This window comes from Oncorhynchus gorbuscha, linkage group LG05, assembly GCF_021184085.1.
Source record: "Oncorhynchus gorbuscha isolate QuinsamMale2020 ecotype Even-year linkage group LG05, OgorEven_v1.0, whole genome shotgun sequence".
Classification (NCBI taxonomy): Eukaryota; Metazoa; Chordata; class Actinopteri; order Salmoniformes; family Salmonidae; genus Oncorhynchus; species Oncorhynchus gorbuscha.
In genome coordinates, this window is record NC_060177.1 from 74211283 (window position 1) to 74230829 (window position 19547).

At 41.4% G+C, this 19547-nt stretch overlaps 1 pseudogene; it reads right to left on the reverse strand.

Annotated features, from left to right (window-relative positions):
* Positions 1–231: 231 nt before the first annotated feature.
* LOC124036480 overlaps positions 232–19547 on the reverse strand; it is a 77088-nt pseudogene continuing 57772 nt past the window's right edge.

Below are 19547 nucleotides of genomic sequence, written 5' to 3' on the forward strand. Positions count from 1 at the left end.
CATCAGTCTGGAAGTTAAAGCTTGGTCCCAAATGGGTCTTCCAAATGGACAATGACCCCAAGCATACTTCCAAAGTTGTGGCAAAATGGCTTAAGGACAACAACGTCAAGGTATTGGAGTGGCCATCACAAAGCCCTGACATCAATCCTATAGAAAATTTGTGGGCAGAACTGAAAAAGTGTGTGTGAGCAAAGAGGCCTACAAACCTGACTCAGTTACACCAGCTCTGTCAGGAGGAATGGACCAAAATTCACCCAACTAATGTAGGAAGCTTGTGGAAGGCTACCCAATACCTTTGACCCAAGTTAAACAATTTAAAGGCAATGCTACCAAATACTAATTGAGTGTATGTTAACTGGTAACGGGTGACCTGAATCTGGACCCCCTTATCTGTGGCATCTCGGGATGCAGGGTTCTTCTGAATGGCACTTACACACAAAGAAAGAACATTGAGTTTGTTACATTTGAATTGCAGAAGGTCTTACACAAGTTAACAAATGTTTACCTAAAAGTAACATTTAATTACATCAAGAGTTACTGTGAAGAATAGTCTTAAGACATTGAAACAGGCCTTATCCCCTGAACCAGTCCAAGTTGCGTCGATGGCAAGACGGTTTGACAGAATGCACGGTATCATCCGCCACACTGTCGACTTCAGGTCGTTGGCACCCGTTACAGCCAGAAACCTAACCTACAAATGCAAAAGTTGTGAAATGACACACCATGTTAATATATTTCCCTCCCCCTCCTCCCTATATTTTATATACATTTATTGTGACAGTCTGTAAAGACAGATGTCAGATTTCCAATAAGTATTTACAGGTAATGTTAATATAAATTCCTTATGTTAAATTTCTGAGCAGAGGGATTTAGAACATGCTGCTGTCACATCGGGTTACAATGATTGCAACAACAGGGTCTTTTGCTCTTTCCCAGAAAAAGCAATGGCTATATGACATTCTGAACACACTTACAAGTCTCTCCTGGAGCCTGGTCTCCAGAAGCTCCAGGTCTTTCCTGTCCTCCAGAGGGAGATTGATATCATCAGGCAAGGACAAATCTCCAACCGACCCATTGGCCTGTTGATAAGCTAACAGGTATTGGTATTGCAGCCAGGTCTCATAGAATAGATGTAAAAAAGTCAACTTTAATCCCTGGCACTCAAATGAGTATATGTTACGTTTGGTATGACTAAATAAGACAGATGGTTACTTATGGCAAAACTGAAAGTAGGAGGGTTGGTTGGGCGTATAATGCAAACGTCTAGCAACCCAAAGGACACAAATTCAAATTTCATCATAGATGACTTTGGCATTTTAGCTAATTAACAACTTATAATGCAAACGTCTAGCAACCCAAAGGTTGCGAGTTCAAATATCATCACATACAACTTTAGTATTTTAGCTATTTAGCAAATTTTCAACTATTTACTACTTTTTAGCTACTTTGCAACTACTTAGCATGTTAGCTAACCCTTCCCTAACCCTAACCTTAACCCTTTTTGCTAGCCCTTCCCCTTAGCTAACCCTTCCAATAGCCCTAACCCCTAGCCTAGCTAATGTTAACCAGCTAGCTAATGTTAGCCACCTAGCTAGAATTTGTAACGTATCATACATTTTAGATATTCGTAACATATTGTACATTTTGCAAATCGTAATATATAATACGTTTTGCAGATCGTAATATATAATACAAATTGTAATTCATAGCATATCATACGAAATGGGTGATGAACATCCACAAATGAATACATAACATTTCATACTAAATAGGGTGTCTCAGATTTACACACAGAATAGTACAAAATGCTCTGAGACCAGGTTGGGTATTCATCTTGTTATCCATCTCAAGTGTTAATAATATATATAATATAATTGTTCCCATACACCACAGAAAAAGTGTGTTATGCGGACCTATAGGGGGAAAAGCAGTTAGTCACTGTCTAGCTCAGGGGAGTCAAACTCATTCCGAATGTTTGCAGGTTTTTGGTTTTCCCTTTCAATTAAGACCCAGACAGCCAGGTGAGGGGAGTTCCCTACTAATTAGTGACCTTAATTCATCAATCAAATACAAGGGAGGAGAGAAAACCCGCAGACATTCGGCCCTCAATGGAATGAGTTTGACACGTGGTCTAGCTGAATCACTGAGTATTTAAGGCCTGAAAGAAGAGTACAGACCGTGACAGCTTTTTCTTCTAAAACATTTCCTGCCAAAGATCCAATGGGAGACTGCACAATTCATCCTGTAACAATGGTGTTTAAAAATGGGGGCATGTCACACAACCACATGGCAATCTTTCACAAAACTTTTCAGACTAAGGCATAGTTGAGCTATTTTGCTATCAAAATTGCATTGAGTGGAGTGGGCACATTCTCAAATAGTGAGCAGAATTTGATGAAACCATATTGTCCAAGAATAGCACATTTGTAAGAGATGCACAAAACACAAAACACAAATCACAAATCTAGCCACGACGAAACACCTCAAATTTGCCAAATGTCATATCATTTTCAAACATGCTCTCTCTTTAAAATAAATGTAAATTACATTTTAATTTGTTTAATTAGGGGGTAGATCAGCTTTAATATTGCAGATAGATTGTAGACTCCATCAATGTAATTGTCTGCTTCACTTCCTTCCAATGACTATTGTAGCTGGAAACGGCAGATTTTTTATGGAATATCTACATAGGCGTACAGAGGCCCATTATCAGCAACTATCACTGCTGTGTTCCAATGGCACATTGTGTTAGCTAATCCAAGTTTATCATTTTAAAATGCTAATTAATCATTTCTTTCGGGATATGTATACCAAGTATATCCACATCACCTTCAGACCATTTTATTGGTAAACAACATGGTAAAGTAAAAGTCGTTTTTTCAGTGATCCAATATGTAATGTAGTAAACATATCATAATTTGGTTGTAATCCAGAGAGGTTAGAACAATGATCTAAATCCTCTATGAGGCTGTGGAGGAATCCAAGTTGTGGATTTAAAAGAAAACATAAACCATCAGGTTACAATGACACCTTTTGTTTTTAAGCCCTGTATTTCTAACCCCTTAATATTATTGTTGGATCTAATTTAAACTGCTAACATTTCGATGGCCATAATAAATAGATATGCCGATAGTGGACCACCTTGTTTTACTCCTCTTGACAGTTTAAAACTTTCTGAGATGAAGCCATTATTTACTATTTTACACTTAGGGTTCCTATACATGATTTTAACCCATTTTATAAGAGATTCTCCAAAATGGAAATGTTCCAGGCGTTTATATAAAAATTCCAGTCGTACTTCATCAAAAGCCTTTTCAAAGTCCGCTATCAATAGCAGGCCTGTTTTCCCAGATTTTTCATGGCATTCTATTGTTTCCAGTACTTGCCTTATGCCCAATGTATCGTCCATGTAAAAAACCTGTCTGATTAGAATGAATGTCTGACAATATCTTTTTAATTCTATGTGCTATACATGTTGCTTGAATTTTTCATCACATCACTGAAGTGTAAGGGGCCTATAATTCTTTAAATGGACTGGATCTTTATATTTTCCACATGTATCCTGTTTCAGTAATAATGAAATCAGACCTTGTTGAGTGTCTGATAATCTACCATTTACATATGAGTGATTAAAACATGCTAATAACGGTTCTCTGAGTATACATACAGTATCAAAAAAGGTTTGGTATACCTCAACAGATATGCCATCCAGACCTGGAGTTTTCCCAGACTTAAAGGCTTTAATTGCATCAAGAAGTTCCTTCTCTGTAATTTCACCTTCACATGAGTCTCTCTATCGCTGTTAATTTTACATTATTAATAGAAAAAAATCTTTACAATTTGCTTCGGTTAGAGGAGATAAACCAAAACAAATGCTGAAAGTACTTTGCTTCCTCCTTCAAGATATAATTTGGTGAATCATTTGTAACAAGTTTCAGTAATCTATTTTTGGTAGCATTTCTATGCTCTCCCTTGCATCCCACAAACATTGCATTTCTAACCCTGCACCGTGACCCCCATTGGATTTAGTGTGACCTGGAATTTATGTTCATATTGAGTGTGGCCATTGGTCTATTTCGAGTGTGTCTGTCTATGAGACAGCGATAATAAGTGGTCATTAAAACATTCCAGAGTCTAGCGTGACTATGTCAGCGGCACACAAATCTTCTAGGCATGAAACAATTAATGCCAGGTATGTCACTTTGCTTTTCTCATTCACATGAGAAAAAATGCTGGTTACGGTCAAATGTGGTATAAGTATCGAATTTGTAAAAGGAATACATTATGTTGTCCATTCTCAATATGACATAAAGGGTTGGTAATATAACAATCTTGCCAATGCCATTAGACCTTGATACCGCTTTGTATTGATTCCTTCCAATGTTCCCCCTGGCCACAGATGTCATTTCAACGTCTTGTTTTGATTTACATTTGGTTGAGTTGTAAACTAATGTGAACAGTGTTTGTCTACACTGTTTCCCAAGGCAAGACAGTAAACCTCGGGCTTGTATTCCCTTTAGCCTTTAACAAGAGACACCATATGACAACACAATATTTACCATTCAGTACATCAATACCATAGATCTATTTTTCAACAGAATGGAAAAAAGTGTGACTGTTGTTTACTTCTCCTGTGCTGATGTTATACAGTGCCTTCGGGAAGTATTCAGACCCTTTGAATTTTTCCACATTTTGTTACATTACAGCCTTATTCTGAAATTGATCTTTTTTTAAATCCTCAGCAAACTACACACACTACCCCATAATGACGAAGCAAAAACAGAAATGCCATATTTACTAAAGTATTCAGACCCTTTACTATTAGACTCAAAATTGAGCTCAGATGCATCCTGTTTCCATGATCATCCTTGCGATGTTTCTACAACTTGATTGGAGTCCACCTGTGGTCAATTCAATTGATTGGACATGATTTGGAAAGGCACACATCTGTCTATATAAGGTCCCACAGTTGACAGTGAAAAAAACAGCCATAAGGTCGAAGAAATTGTCCGTAGAGCGCCAAGACAGGATTGTGTCAAAGCACAGATCTGGGGAAGGGTGCCAAATGATGTCTGCAGCATTGAAGGTCCCCAAGAACACAGTGGCCTCCATCATCCTAAAATGGTAAGAAGTTTAGAACCACCAAGACTCTTCCTAGAGCTGGCTGAACGGCCAAACTGACCAATAGGGGGAGAAGAGCCTTGGTCAGGGAGGTGACCATGAACCTGACGATCACTCTGACAGAGATCTAGAGTTACTCTGTGGAGATGGGAGAACCTTCCAGAAGGACAACCATCTCTGCAGCACTCCACCAATCAGGCCTTTATGGTAGAGTGGCCAGACGGAAGCCACTCCTCAGTAAAAGGCACATGACAGCCCACTTGGAGTTTGCCAAAAGGCTGCTAAAGACTCTCAGACCATGAGAAACAAGAGTCTCTGGTTTGATGAAACCAAGATTGAACTCTTTGGCCTGAATAATAAGCGTCACGTCTGGAGGAAACATAGCACCATCCACACGGGAAAGCATGATGGTGGCAGCATCATGTTATGGGGATGTTTTTCAGCAGCAGGGACTGGGAGAATAGTCAGGATCGTGGCAAAGGTGAACGTAGCAAAGTACAGAGAGATCCTTGATGAAAACCCTGCTCCAGAGTGAAGGTTCACCTTCCAACAGGACAACAACCCTAAGCACACAGTCAAGACAACTCAGGAGTGGCTTCGGGACAAGTCTCTAAATAATCTTAAGTGGCCCAGCCAGAGCTCAGACTTGAACCCGATCGAAAATCTCTGGAAAAACCTGAATAAAGCTGTGCAGCGATGGTCCCTATCAAACATGACAGAGCTTGAGTGGATCTGCACAGAAGAATGGGAGAAACTCCCCCATTTTAATTGTAATTTTTTATTTAACCTTTATTTAAGTAGGCAAGTCAGTTAAGAAAAATTCTTAATTAGCATGACGGCCTACCAAAAGGCAAAAGGCTTCCTGAGGGGACGGGGGCTTGGATTAAAAATAAAAACAGGATTAAAACAGACATCACAACAAGAGAGACACCACAACTCTACATAAAGAGGGATCTAAGACAACATGATAGCAACACAACATGACAACATGGTAGCAGAACAACATGGTAGCAGCACAAAACATGGAACAAACATTATTGGGCACAGACAACAGCACAAAGGGGCAAGAAGGTAGAGAAAACAATGCATCACGTGAAGCAGCCACAACTGTCAGCAAGTGTCCATGATTGAGTCTTTGAATGAAGAGATGGTGTGCCAAGCTTGTAGAGTCAGTCCCAAGAAGATTAAATGCTGTAATCGCTGCCAAAGGTGCTTCAACAAAGTACTGAGTAAAGAGTCTGAATACTGAAAAGGTGTTGTAGCAGCCCCCACCACCTCACGGGCATCATATTTTAGTGACCCCCCTCTTGATGGCAGAGAGAAGAAATTTAAGTTTTAGAGTTAATTTCCTGCAATTCTTCTTCATTTTGCCATGACTTATAATATTTACATTTTGTGAGAGTGACTAACAAAACCCATTGGGGTCCCTGGAGGTCAGGGAACCTGGGCATGTGCCCTGCTTACCCGGTCGGTAATTGAACCATGATTACTACAAGTATATAGCTGGCTAGACTAACTTACTGTAGAGCAGCGTTGATTTTGCACATCAATGCCAGACAACAAGAGCAAATACAATACACATAGGCCTCTCTTCATTGGCCAGAGAACCCATGAAGAGGGGGGGACTCACAGCAGGTTCCCAGCAGGAATCGTCCTTCCCCCCCTTTTGCTAATTTCACACTTCCAGCATAGAACAATCAGCCTGATTGAACCAAATGGTAATCAGACGGCCTGTAGGAAACATGGACCCAACAGGGTTCTGATGAAGAGTGACGATGACAACTTAGCCAAGGAACTTCTCCATTGTAGAACAATGGTCTGCACAGATTTTCTTAAGTAAACAGCGTAAATTGACTGAAAATGACAAGTGTAAAATAAAATAAAATAAAATGTTATTTGTCACGTGCCACAACAGGTGTAGTCCTTCCCATGAAATTCTTACTTACAATCCCTTAACCAACAGTGCAATATTTACTAAATAAAATAAAGTAAAAATCAAAAGTAACACAGTAGAATTCCATAACAATAACGAGGCTATATATCGGGGGCCCGGTACCGAGTAAATGTGCAGGGGTACAAGGTAGTCGAGGTAATTTGTACATGTAGGTAGAGGAAAAGTGACTATGCATAGATGATAAACAGCAAGTAGCAGCAGTGTAAAAACAAAGGAGGCGGTCAACGTAGATAGTCTGGGTGGCCATTTGATTAACTGTTCAGCAGTTAGCTTGGGGATAGAAGCCTTTTTGACCTAGACTTGGCGTTCGGTACCACTTGCTGTGCGGTAGCATTGAGAAAAGTCTATGACTTGGGTGACTGGAGTCTTTGACAATTTTTTGGGCCTTCCTCTGACACCGCCTGGTATATAGGTCCTGGATGGCAGGAAGCTTGGCCCCAGTGATGTATTTGGATGTATGCACTACCCTCTGTAGCGCCTTGTGGTCAGATACGAGCAGTTGCCGTACCAGGCGGTGATGCAAGCAGTCATGATTCTCTCAGCTGTAGAACTTTTTGAGGATCTCAGGACCCATGCCAAATTCTTTCAGTCTCCTGAGGGGGAAAATTTGTTGCCGTGCCCTCTTCACAACTGTCTTGGTTTTGACCATTATAGTTTGTTGGTGATGTGGACACCAAAGAACTTGAAATTCTCGACCCACTCGACTTCAGCCCCGTTGATGTAAATGGGGGCCTGTTCGGCAAGCTTAATGATGGTGTTGGAGTCATGATTGGTGAACACTGAGTACAGGAGAGGACCTAGCTGTTCTGATGTACAGAGCTCTTTTCGATTATAAGAGGTGGAAGCAGCAACTTTATGTAGATAATAAGTTACAAACAATGCGAAAAAACTAACAAAATAGCACAGTTGGTTAGGAGCCCGTAAAACGTCAGCCATTCCATTCGGCGCAATGATTATTACAAAAGTGTTGAGATGTGTGTTTAATAAGACTGTATTTAGAATGTGTTGTAATGTTTTCCTGACATTAACAGGTATTACCCTTATTGGTCCACGGAAAAGTATACTGTTTGATATCTGTACCATCGGACCTTCTTGACTCAAACGTATAACGATTTTATGAAAGTCTACTAAGCACTCTCGCAGTCATGCGGAACCCTTCCCTCACCTGAACCAATCACAGCTCTCCTGAAAGGAGGCCTTTTCTCTTCCTGTCGCAGGACTACAAAATGGAAAACGTTGAAACAGCACCTCGGGTTCAGTTTGGCGACAAGACATGGTTGCTGTCATTTATGAACCAAAGAACAATTCAAGGCCACTCCAGTGGGGACCTTATGGAATTCTATTTGGAGTGGAGTTTCCTTTTCGGGCTCTGCATGCTTGGAGAGTTCTCTGAAGACCCTTGGGTGCAGACATATCTTGTCTAGCTTCATCTCATCTTGTCTTTTCCCTGATTTGACTGTGTCATCTATATCTGTTACTTTTATTATTGCCTATTTTTATCCTTGAAATTCCTGTCTCTTCATAATTATCCTATCCAGTTTTTCTCAGTACAGTCAAAAACCATGATTTTCCAGTGTTTTATATATATTTCCAAACTATGAGATTGGAATAATACTGTGAAAATTATGATAATGCCCTTTTAGTTTGAGAGCTGTTTGAAAAGACTGCCTGAAATTCCTGTCTGTTTTCGTGGGATGGAGTTTTGACCTGTCTGGTGACATCACAAGGTGGTGAGTTCCAATCCCCTAATTTGCAGTTTTCCCCTCCCAACTGAGACCACTCCCAGAAAGTCCTAGCAAAATTATTGTTTGAGAAATGCTCTTTGTTAAGAATCTATTTTTGACCATTTTAATTCAAAACAATCATAGTAATGAATTGTTACCAAGAAATTATTCAATATTGAGAGAAAAAACAAAACATCTGTATTGGACTTTTAACCTTAGTTGTTTTTTATAATAAATATTATTCCTTCATAAAGTATATTGGTCTCTGAGAAATGCATTGCCTTATAATTTAAAAGTACATAAAAGTTCAATATGTAATTTTTTGGGCGACCCGACCAAATTCTCATAGAAATGCGAGTTGTCATTTAAAGTAAGCCTAAGAAGGAGTAGATCTGTTCAATGACAAAGATGGCGCCGACAGAGGGCTACCTCGCTTCTTTCTCTCAGTTAACTTATTACGTATTTATTACGTATTTAGTTTTTCATGTGATATTTCTTACATTATTAGCCCAGGAACATTTTTGTCTTATCACATACAGCCGGGAATAACTATTGGATATCAGAGCGGCGGTAACTCATCAGCACTAACAGCATTACGACCAGGAATACGAATTTCCCGAAGCGGATCTTTTGTTTGCTCCCCCCAGGGCAATTGAACTGATTCCAGAAGCCGACCCAAAACACCGGTGGAGGAGAGGTACTCGGAGTGGTCTTCTACTCCAATTTAGGAGGCGCACACTCCACCCACCGCTTCCGAGTACATAACTCGCTAATGTTCAGTCTCTGGATAATAAAGTTGACCTGCTCAGGGCGAGGGTGTCTTTCCTGAGAGAAATCATGGATTGTAACATATTCTTCTTCACAGAAACATGGCTCTCACGGGATATACTGTCTGAATCGGTCTAGCCAGTTGGATTCTCAGTTCATTGCGCAGACAGGAATAAATATCTCTCTGGGAAGAAGAAGGGCTGGGGTGTATGTTTCATGATTAACGACTCATGGTGTAATTGTAATAACATATAGGAAGTCCTTTTGTTCACCCAATCAAATGCACACCGTGTTATCGCCCAAGAGTATTTTCTTCAGTTATAGTCACGGCCGTGTATATCCCCCCCTCAAGCTGATACCACGACAGCCCTCAAAGAACTCCACTGGACTTTATGCAAACTGGAAACCACATATCCTGAGGCTACATTTATTGTAGCTGGGGATTTTTACAAAGCAAATGTGAGAAAAAGGCTGCCAAAGTTCTATCAACATATTGACTGTAGTACTTCCGCTGCCAAAACACTCGACCACTGCTACTCCAACTTCCGGGAAGCCTACAAGGCCTTCCCCCACCCTCCTTTCGGCAAATCTGACCACGTCTACATTTTGCTCCTCCCTTCCTATAGGCGGACCGGGTAGCTTCTGAGAATAATATTGACAAATACATTGATTCGGTGACTGAGTTTATTAGGAAGTGTATAGGAGATGTTGTACCCACTGTGACTATTAAAACCTACCCTAACCAGAAACCAAGGATAGATGGCAGCATTTGCGCAAAACTGAAAAGCGCGAACCACTGCATTTAACCATGGCAAGGTGACTGGGAATATGTCAGAATACAAACAGTGTAGTTATTCCCTCTGCAAGAGGAAAATAGATTCAAAGGCTATTATCAAACCATTGCAGTGTAAATACTGGAGGCTGAGACAGGAGTTGTCGGGAGACACTGTGGCCCTGTCCTACAATACCGCAGGACAGGGCCAAACAGGCGGGATATTTCCTCACCCACTTTGCCAAAAAAATCAGCCCCCACACCACTAGAGGGATAACAGAAGGACTGTTTTGGAAGGAGAAACTAAAGACTATAAGGTAAAACATTTCAATATTTCTAGTTATAGTGCCTTCAGAAAGTATTCATACCCCTTGACCTTTTCTACATTTTGTTATGTAACAGCCTGAATTCAAAATGGTTTCAATAGTTTTTCCCCTCACCTATCTACATACAATACCCCATAATGACAAAGCAAAAACATGTTTTTAGACATTTTTGCTAATTTATTGTAAATGAAATATCTCATTTACATGTATTCACACCCCTGACTAAATGTAGGTTAAAACCTTTGGCAGCGATTACAGCTTTGAGTCTTTCTGGGTAAATCTAAGAGCTTTGCACACCTGGATTGTTCAATATTTGGACAAGCTTTTTAAAACATGTCTGTCGAGATGTTTGTTGATCATTACTAGACAGCCATTTTCAAGTTTTGCCATAGATTTTCAAGCTGATTTAAGGAACATTCAATGCCGTATTGGTAAGCAACTCCCTTGTATAACCTATTTGGCATTGTGTTTTAGGTAATTGTCTGCTGAATAGCTGAATTTGACTCCCAGTGTCTGTTGGAAAGAGGACTGAACCAGGTTTTCCTCTAGGATTTTGCCAGTGCTTAGCCCTATTCTGTTTTTTTCCCCATCCTAAAAAAACTCCCTAGTCCCTGCCGATGTTAAGCATACCCATAAGATGATGCAGTCACCACCATGCTTGAAAATATGAAGAGTGGTACTCAGTGATGTGTTGTGTTGGATTTGCCCCAAACATAATGCTTCGTATTCAGGACATAAAATGTATTTCTGTGCCACATTTTGCAGTTTTACTTGAGTGCCTTATTACAAACAGAATGCATGTTTTGGAATATTTATATTCTTTACAGGCTTCCTTCTTTTCACTCTGTAATTTAGGTTAGTATTGTGGAGTAAATCCTTTGTTTTCTCCTATCACAGCCATTAAACTCTGTAACTGTTTTAAATTCACCATAGGCCTCATTGTGAAATCCCTGAGCGGGTTCCTACCTCTTCGGCAACTTTGTTAGGGAGGATTAGGTGTAATTAATAACTTAACATTGCTCAAAAGGATTTTTATTGTTTGTTGGGATATTCAATCTCTGCCTGCCCCCCCCCCCCTACCAATAGGTGCCCTTCTTTGCGAGACATTGGAAAACCTCCCTGGTCTTTGTGGTTGAATGAGCTTTGTGGTGTTTTGAGCTTTAACCTGACAGTATTATCACAACAAAGAAACACTCACTGTGGGTGTAGTTTGTAGAGTGTTCCGTCGACACCCACTGTGATTTTGAGCTCAGGGAGGTTGCGGTTCTGCCGGATCTTATCGACCACGGCGGCCAGGCCGGCACCACAGAGCTGGGCAGCGCGGCAAGCCACCACGCTACACACCTCCTTCACCAGGATGCTGTCGTCACAAGTAGAGCTGGTCAGACCCAGGTGCTGCAGGATGGAGCGCACCTGCCTCAGGGCCAGACGGTCACTAACAGGGGGGCACAGACAACAGTCAAGTAAATATCAACGAGATCTATATCAAATCGACACTTTTTATGAACATAAATAGCACACATTCTCCATTCTATGCTAGATATATCAAAATCTAATAGCTTTGATACACAGAAAAAGGGATTCACACATTGCTCCCACCATGGTTGTCAACTTTTAAGCAACTTTTTTAATGAAACACTTTTCCAATCTTCTTCTTGCTCGTCATGCATCAACACTAGATATTGATTAAAGGTGTGGTTACCACAAACATGACCAGACACGAGACACTGACTCACCTCTCGATCTGGGAGAGGAACTTGGTTTCAAAGATGCCTCTGGTCTTGAGCCTCTCAGATTTTGCCACGGAACAGCAGTCCCTTAGTAGTGAACTCCAGCAGTACGTTCCTCACTATCTCCCCAAGGTACATCCCACTGATCATCTTCTCATACCTGACAGAGAGAGAGCGAGAGAGAACAAGAGAGAGAGAGCGAGACAAAGACACTTGATTCCTGTGGCTTACTCCTGGAAAACCAGCTATCAGGCTTTATGGATTAAAGTGTTATTGCCCTGGTGTGTGTCTAGTGGTCCCCAGCCTCCAAAGATACATCAATCAACTTGAACAAACAGTAAATAATAAATCCAATACACTCACAAGAAGGAGATATGAGTTTGTAACTTTTTCTTTGTTCAGTTCATCCTTTGTAAGTCAACACCTCAACTAAAGGTGTTCTTTCGTTATTATAAACTGGGTGAATCAAGCCCTGAATGCTGATTGGCTGAAATCCTTAGCCATGGTATATTGGCCATATACCATACCCCCTCTGGCCTTATTGCTTTATTATAACACTACTGCAAACAAACAGTAATAGTCTACGTCTGTTTTCCAGGGTTGGCGGAGTGCTCATCCACGGCTTTGTCGAAGTCTGTGCTGAAGTCGTCCCCGAACGCCCCCCACTCCATGTTAACACACATCTTCCCTTCGCTCCCATCCAACAGCTCCATGTTCTGCATCTCCTCCATGTAGCACACGTTGGTGCCAGTAGCTGGAAAGAGGGGAAGTGAGTGAGTGAGTGAGTGAGTGTGAGTGAGTGAGTGAGTGAGTGAGTGAGTGAGAGGAAACTCATTGAAATAAATGGGAGACCGTTGTTGATCTGTTACAGCCTGTGCTTGTGGCCCAAAAGGCACATCCAGTAGGCTCTGAGACTCACCTACGATGAGGCCCACCTCACACAGTGAGTCCTCGTAGCCACATGTCATCATGGTGCCCATCGTATCATTCACCATGGCAACCGCGTCCAGGTCAAACTCCTACAAAAACATCAACACGAAGAAGTACAGATCACTAACATGGAACAGTGTGCTGTAATCAGAGAATTTCAGATTTGAGACTGGTATACTAACATCAAATTCCAAAATGGTTACGACGGTGTACTTTCATGGTATCATATTACATTTTTAAAGGATTTCCTACTGTTTTGTTTCTGGGCAGTGTAGGATTTTGAGAAAGCCCAGTCAATAGGTGTGACCTCTGACCTCTCTGCGGTAGATAGCATCCTTCAGTAGAGTGACAACATCCTCCCCCTCGCAGCCAGTAGCTTTGAAACCCTTGGTCCACTTTAGCAGGATGCCCTGGAGGAGGAGAAGGAAGAGGAACGGACATCACATTAGGACAGGCATCTTTATCTGGCCCTTAGCAGAGTGTTGATTAGTCGGAAACCTAAGACATGAAGGCCAGCCTTGGCACGTGAGGGTATTTGTTTTGGAACGCCAAGGTTTGGCAAGCCACCCCCTCCCAAAAATGTATTTGTTATGTTCCAGACTTATTATAAAATTGATTAAATTGTTTCCCCCCCTTAATCTACACACAATATACCATGACAAAGCAAAAACAGGTTATACATTTTTCCTAATTTATTAAATATAAAAAAACGGAAAAATCACATTTACATGTATTCAGACCCTTTACTCAGTACTTTGTTGAAGCACCTTTAGCAGCAATTACACCATTGAGTCTTCTTGAGTATGACATTACAAGCTTGGCACACCTGTATTTGGGGAATTTCTACAATTCTTCTATTTTCAGGTCTCTCCAGAGATGTTCGATTAGATTCAAGTCCAGGCTCTGGCTGGGCCACTCAAGGACATTGAGACTTGTCCCGAAGCCACTCCTGTGTTGTCTTGGCTGTGTGCTTAGGGTCGTTGTCCTGTTGGCAGATGAAATTTCACCCCAGTCTGATGTCCTGAGCGCTCTTGAGCAGATTTTCAACAAGGATCTCTGTACTTTCCTCCATTCATATTTGCCTCGATAATGACTAGTCTCCCAGTCCATGTTGCTGAAAAACCCCACAGCATGATGCTGCCACCACCATGCTTCACCGTAGGGATGGTGTCAGGTTTCCTAAAGATGTGATGCTTGGCATTCAGGCCAAAGAGTTCAATCTTTATTTCATCAGACCAGAGATTCTTGTTTCTCATGGTCCGAGAGTATTTAGGTGCCTTTTGGCTAACTCCAAGTGAGCTGTCATGTGCCTTTTACTGATGAGTGGCTTCCTTCTGGCCACTCGACCATAAAGGCCACAGAGGAACTCTAGAGCTCTGTCAAGAGTGACCATCGGGTTCTTGGTCACCTCCCTGACCAAGGACCTTTCCCCCTGATCGCTCAGTTTGACCAGGCGGCCAGCTCTAGGAAGAGTCTTGGTGGTTGCAAACTTCTTCCATTTATGAATGATGGTGGCCACTGTGTTCTTGGGGACCTTCAATGCTGCAGAATTATTTTGGTATCATTACCCTGATATGTGCCTCAACACAATCCTGTCTTGAAGCTCTACGGGCAATTCCTTCGACCTCATGGCTTGGTTTTTGCTCTGACATGCACTGTCAACTGTGGGACCTTATATAGACAGGTGTGTGCCTTTCAAATTTTATTTAAACGTTTATTTAAACGTTTATTTAAACATTTTCTAATTAAATGTATTCAATTTAACCTTCATTTAACTAGGCAAGTCAGTTAGTCAGTTAAGAACACAATCTTATTTACACTTTTTAATTTCACCTTTATTTAACCAGGTAGGCTAGTTGAGAACAAGTTCTCATTTGCAACTGCGACCTGGCCAAGATAAAGCAAAGCAGTTTGACACATACAACAACACAGAGTTAAACATGGAGTAAAACAAACATTCAGTCAATAATACATTAGAAAACGTCTATATACATAGTGTGCAAATGAGGTAGGATAAGGGAGGTAAGACAATAAATAGGCCATGGTGGCGAAGTAATTACATTATGGCAATTAAACACTGGAATGGTAGATGTGGAGAGAATATATATATATATATATATATATATATATATGCAAGCAGAGATACTAGGGTGCCAAGGAGCAAGATAAATAAATAAATACAGTATGCGGATGGGGTAGTTGGATGGGCTATTTACAGATGGGCTATGTACAGGTGCGGTGATCTGTGAGCTACTCTGACAGCTGGTGCTTGAAGTTAGTGAGAGAGATATGAGTCTCCGGCTTCAGTGATTTTTGCAGTTCGTTCCAGTCATTGGCAGCAGAGAACTGGAAGGAAAGGCGGCCAAAGGAAGAATTGGCTTTGGGGGTGACCAGTGAGATATACCTGCTGGAGCGCATGCTACGGGTGGGTGCTGCTATGGTGACCAGTGAGCTGAGATAAGGCGGGGCTTTAACTAGCAGAGACTTGTAGATGACCTGGAGCTAGTGGGTTTGGCAACGAGTATGAAGCGAGGGTCAGCCAACGAGAGCGTACAGGTCGCAGTGGTGGGTAACGGAGGGCACTGTGATAGACTGCATCCAATTGGTTGAGTATAGTGTTGGAGGCTAATTTGTAAATGACATCACCGAAGTCAAGGATCGGTAGGATGGTCAGTTTTACGAGGGTATGTTTGAAAGCATGAGTGAAGGATGCTTTCACTTTGGATTGGTGATGCTTAATGTGAGGCTGGAAGGAGAGTTTACAGTCTAACCAGACACACCTAGGTATTTATAGTTGTCCACATATTCTAAGCAGAACCGTCCAGAGTAGTGATGCTGGACGGGCGGGCAGGTGAGGGCAGTGATCGGTTGAAGAGCATGCATTTAGTTTTACTTGCATTTAAGAGCAGTTGGAGGCCACGGAAGGAGAGCTGTATGGCATTGAAGCTCGTCTGGAGGTTAGTTAACACAGTGTCCAAAGAAGGGCCAGAGGTATACAGAATGGTGTCGTCTGCGTAGAGGTGGATCAGAGAATCACCAGCAGCAAGAGCGACAATGACACCCTACCCTGGCCAAACCCTGACGACGCGGGGCCAATTGTGCGCCGCCCTATGGGACTCCCAATCATAGCCGGTTGTGATATAGCCTGGAATCGAACCAGGGTTTGTAGCACACAGTGCCTTAGACCTCTGCGCCACTCGGGAGCCCCAAGTCATGTCCAATCTATTGAATTTACCACAGGTTGACTCCAATAAAGTTGTAGAAACATCAAGGATGATCCATGGATACAGAATGCACCTGAGTTCATTTCAAGTCTCATAGCAAAGGGTCTGAATACATGGTATTTCTGTTTCTTATTGTTAATACATTTGCAAAAATGCTTTGTCATCATGGGGTATTGTCTGTAGATTGCTGAGCATTTTACAAAAAAATTCAATTTTAGAATAAGGCTGTAACGTAACAAAATGTGGAAAAAGTCAAGGGGTCTGAATACTTTCCGAAGGCACTGTATATACAGTTCCAGTCAAAAGTTTGGACACACCTACTCATTCCAGGGTTTTTCTTTATTTGAACTATTTAAATTATACAAATGTATAATAACAGTGAGGACAAATACTTATTTTCCACCATAATTTGCAAATAAATTCATTAAAAATCCCACAATGTGATTTTCTGGATTTTATTTTCTTATTTTGTCTGTCATTGTTGAAGTGTACCTATGATGAAAATTACAGGCCTCTCTCATCTTTTTAAGTGGGAGAACTTGCACAATTGGTGGCTGAGTAAATACTTTTTTGCCCCACTGTACTTCCGTTCAAAGGTTTGGGGTCACTTAGAAATGACCTTGTTTTTGAAAGAAAAGCACATTTTTTGTCCATTAAAATTACATCAAATTGATCAAAAATACAAGGTAGAAATTGTTAATGTTGTAAATGACTATTGTAGCTGGAAACGGTTTTGAATGGAATATCTACATAGGAGTAGAGGCTCATTATCAGCAACCATCACTCCTATGTTCCAATGGCACATCGTGTTAGCTCATCGAAGTTTATAATTTTAAAAGGCAAATTGATCATTAGAAAACCCTTTTGCAATTATGTTAGCACAGCTGTAAACTGTTGTGCTGATTAAAGAGGCAATTAAACTGGCCTTCTTTAGACTAGTTGAGTATCTGGAGCATCAGCATTTTTGAGTTCGATTACAGGCTCAATATGGCCAGAAACAAAGAACTTTCTTCTGAAACTCTTCAGTCTATTCTTGTTCTGAGAAATTAAGGCTATTCCATGCGAGAAATTGCCCAAAAACTGAAGATCTCGTACAACGCTGTGTACTACTCACAGAACAGAACAGCACAAACTGGCTCTAGCCAGAATAGAAAGAGGAGTGGGAGGCGCGGTGCACAACTGAGCAAGAGGACAAGTACATTAGTGTGTCTAGTTTGAGAAACAGATGCCTCACAAGTCCTCAACTGGCAGCTTCATTAAATAGTACCCGCAAAACACCAGTTTCAAAGTCAACAGTAGAAGAGGCTACTTCGGGATGCTGGCCTTCTAGGCAAAGTTCCTCTGTCCAGTGTCTGTGTTCTTTTTCCCCATCTTAATATTTTATATTTATTGGCCAGTCTGAGATATGGCTTTTTCTTTGTTTCTTGGCCTAAGAGTTGAGGAGAGACTGACTGCATCACTTCTTCATTTTATAAGAAACATTCATATGTTGAAAATCCCAAATGATTTGCATAGTCAACTTACACACAGCTCTGACACACACACTTACCCCACCAGAAAAGATTAAGATGGGCAAAAGAACACAGACACTGGACAGAGGAATATAAATGTGTTTTACTGAAGGACCATTCTATTTGCGCTCCCTGTTCTAAAACTGTTGTTTGTTGGACATTAATTGTATGGCGTCATTTTGAAACGAGACATGGGAAAAACTTCATGGATGAGGCGGACAAGGCTGAAGGAATCAAAAGGGCAGTGTCCAGGTATGAAAAGCAAAGCAGTGTGTTTACAAATCTATATGTAGTCAAAAATCAAGCTACAGAGGAGAGCTACAAAGTTGAGCAGTGCTTTGCTAAACATGGAAAACCATTTACTAATGGAGAATATATCAAGGAGGCTTTACTTAGGCAATCCATCCAATTAAGAACTACTAACAAAGACAAAATCACCTCAAAGACATGCCTGTCTCCAGAACTGTTGAAGGGTGCGTTACGGAGATGGTTGAAAATGTAAAGCAACAGCAAACTGTAGCGTTGAAAGATGCACCTATGTTTAGTGTGGCCCCTGATGAGAGAGTGGATGTGAATGATATTCCACGTCTGACGGTTGTTGCAAGATACTGTGACCCAGAGCAGGTATGTGAGGAGCTGCTTGGTCTATAACCCATGCATGGTACTACTACAGGGGAAGATGTAGCAAAAGCATTCACAGATCATTTTGAGGAGAGAGGTGTCGATATTAAAAACATCTCGCTCGCATCTCGCTATGCAGGCTGACCCAGGTCGCCAGTTGAACGGTGTTTCCTCAGACACATTGGTGTGGCTGGCTTCCGGGTTAAGCTGGCGGGTGTTAAGGAGCATGGTTTGGCGAGTCATGTTTCGCCTCTCCCAAGCCTGTTGGGGAGTTGTAGTGATGAGACAAGATCGAAATTGGGGAGAAATGGGGTGTAAAAGAAAAGAAAATGTCACTATCATTCACCAAGAGAAACTGTGTTCCAAGCTCAAGCCTGTGGTGCTGATGGACAGCACCTCTCTTTAGTGAGCTATGGAATTCTTCCATTTGTGGGCAATTAGATATTCAATAGACACAATTAGTTGAAATGCACATATGAAAATCCTAACTGGCATGCAGATCGTTAGAAATGGTAGGGTAAATTGTAAATTGGCACCCCACACAAAAAAGGTCTATGCTATGTCAGGATCACAGGCTACAGGCACCTAGAGCATGGGTGAATAGACCATCTGTTGCACTCCAACCACTCCTGTCAACACTTGTCCTTCCAAGCGTTGCCCTGGGAATGATGAGGTGCAGACAGAGCACGATGAGTGTTCTCTAGTCTTCTCAACGTTTTGTCTGTGAGAGTTTCAACAGTAGTGGGTCAATCGATAAAAAAACGATTGAAATGCATTGCTTTTTGTGTATGTGTGGTGTGTATATGTGGTGTGTGTGTTTTGTGTGGTGTGTGTGTGTGTGTGTGTGTGTGTGTGTGTGTGTGTGT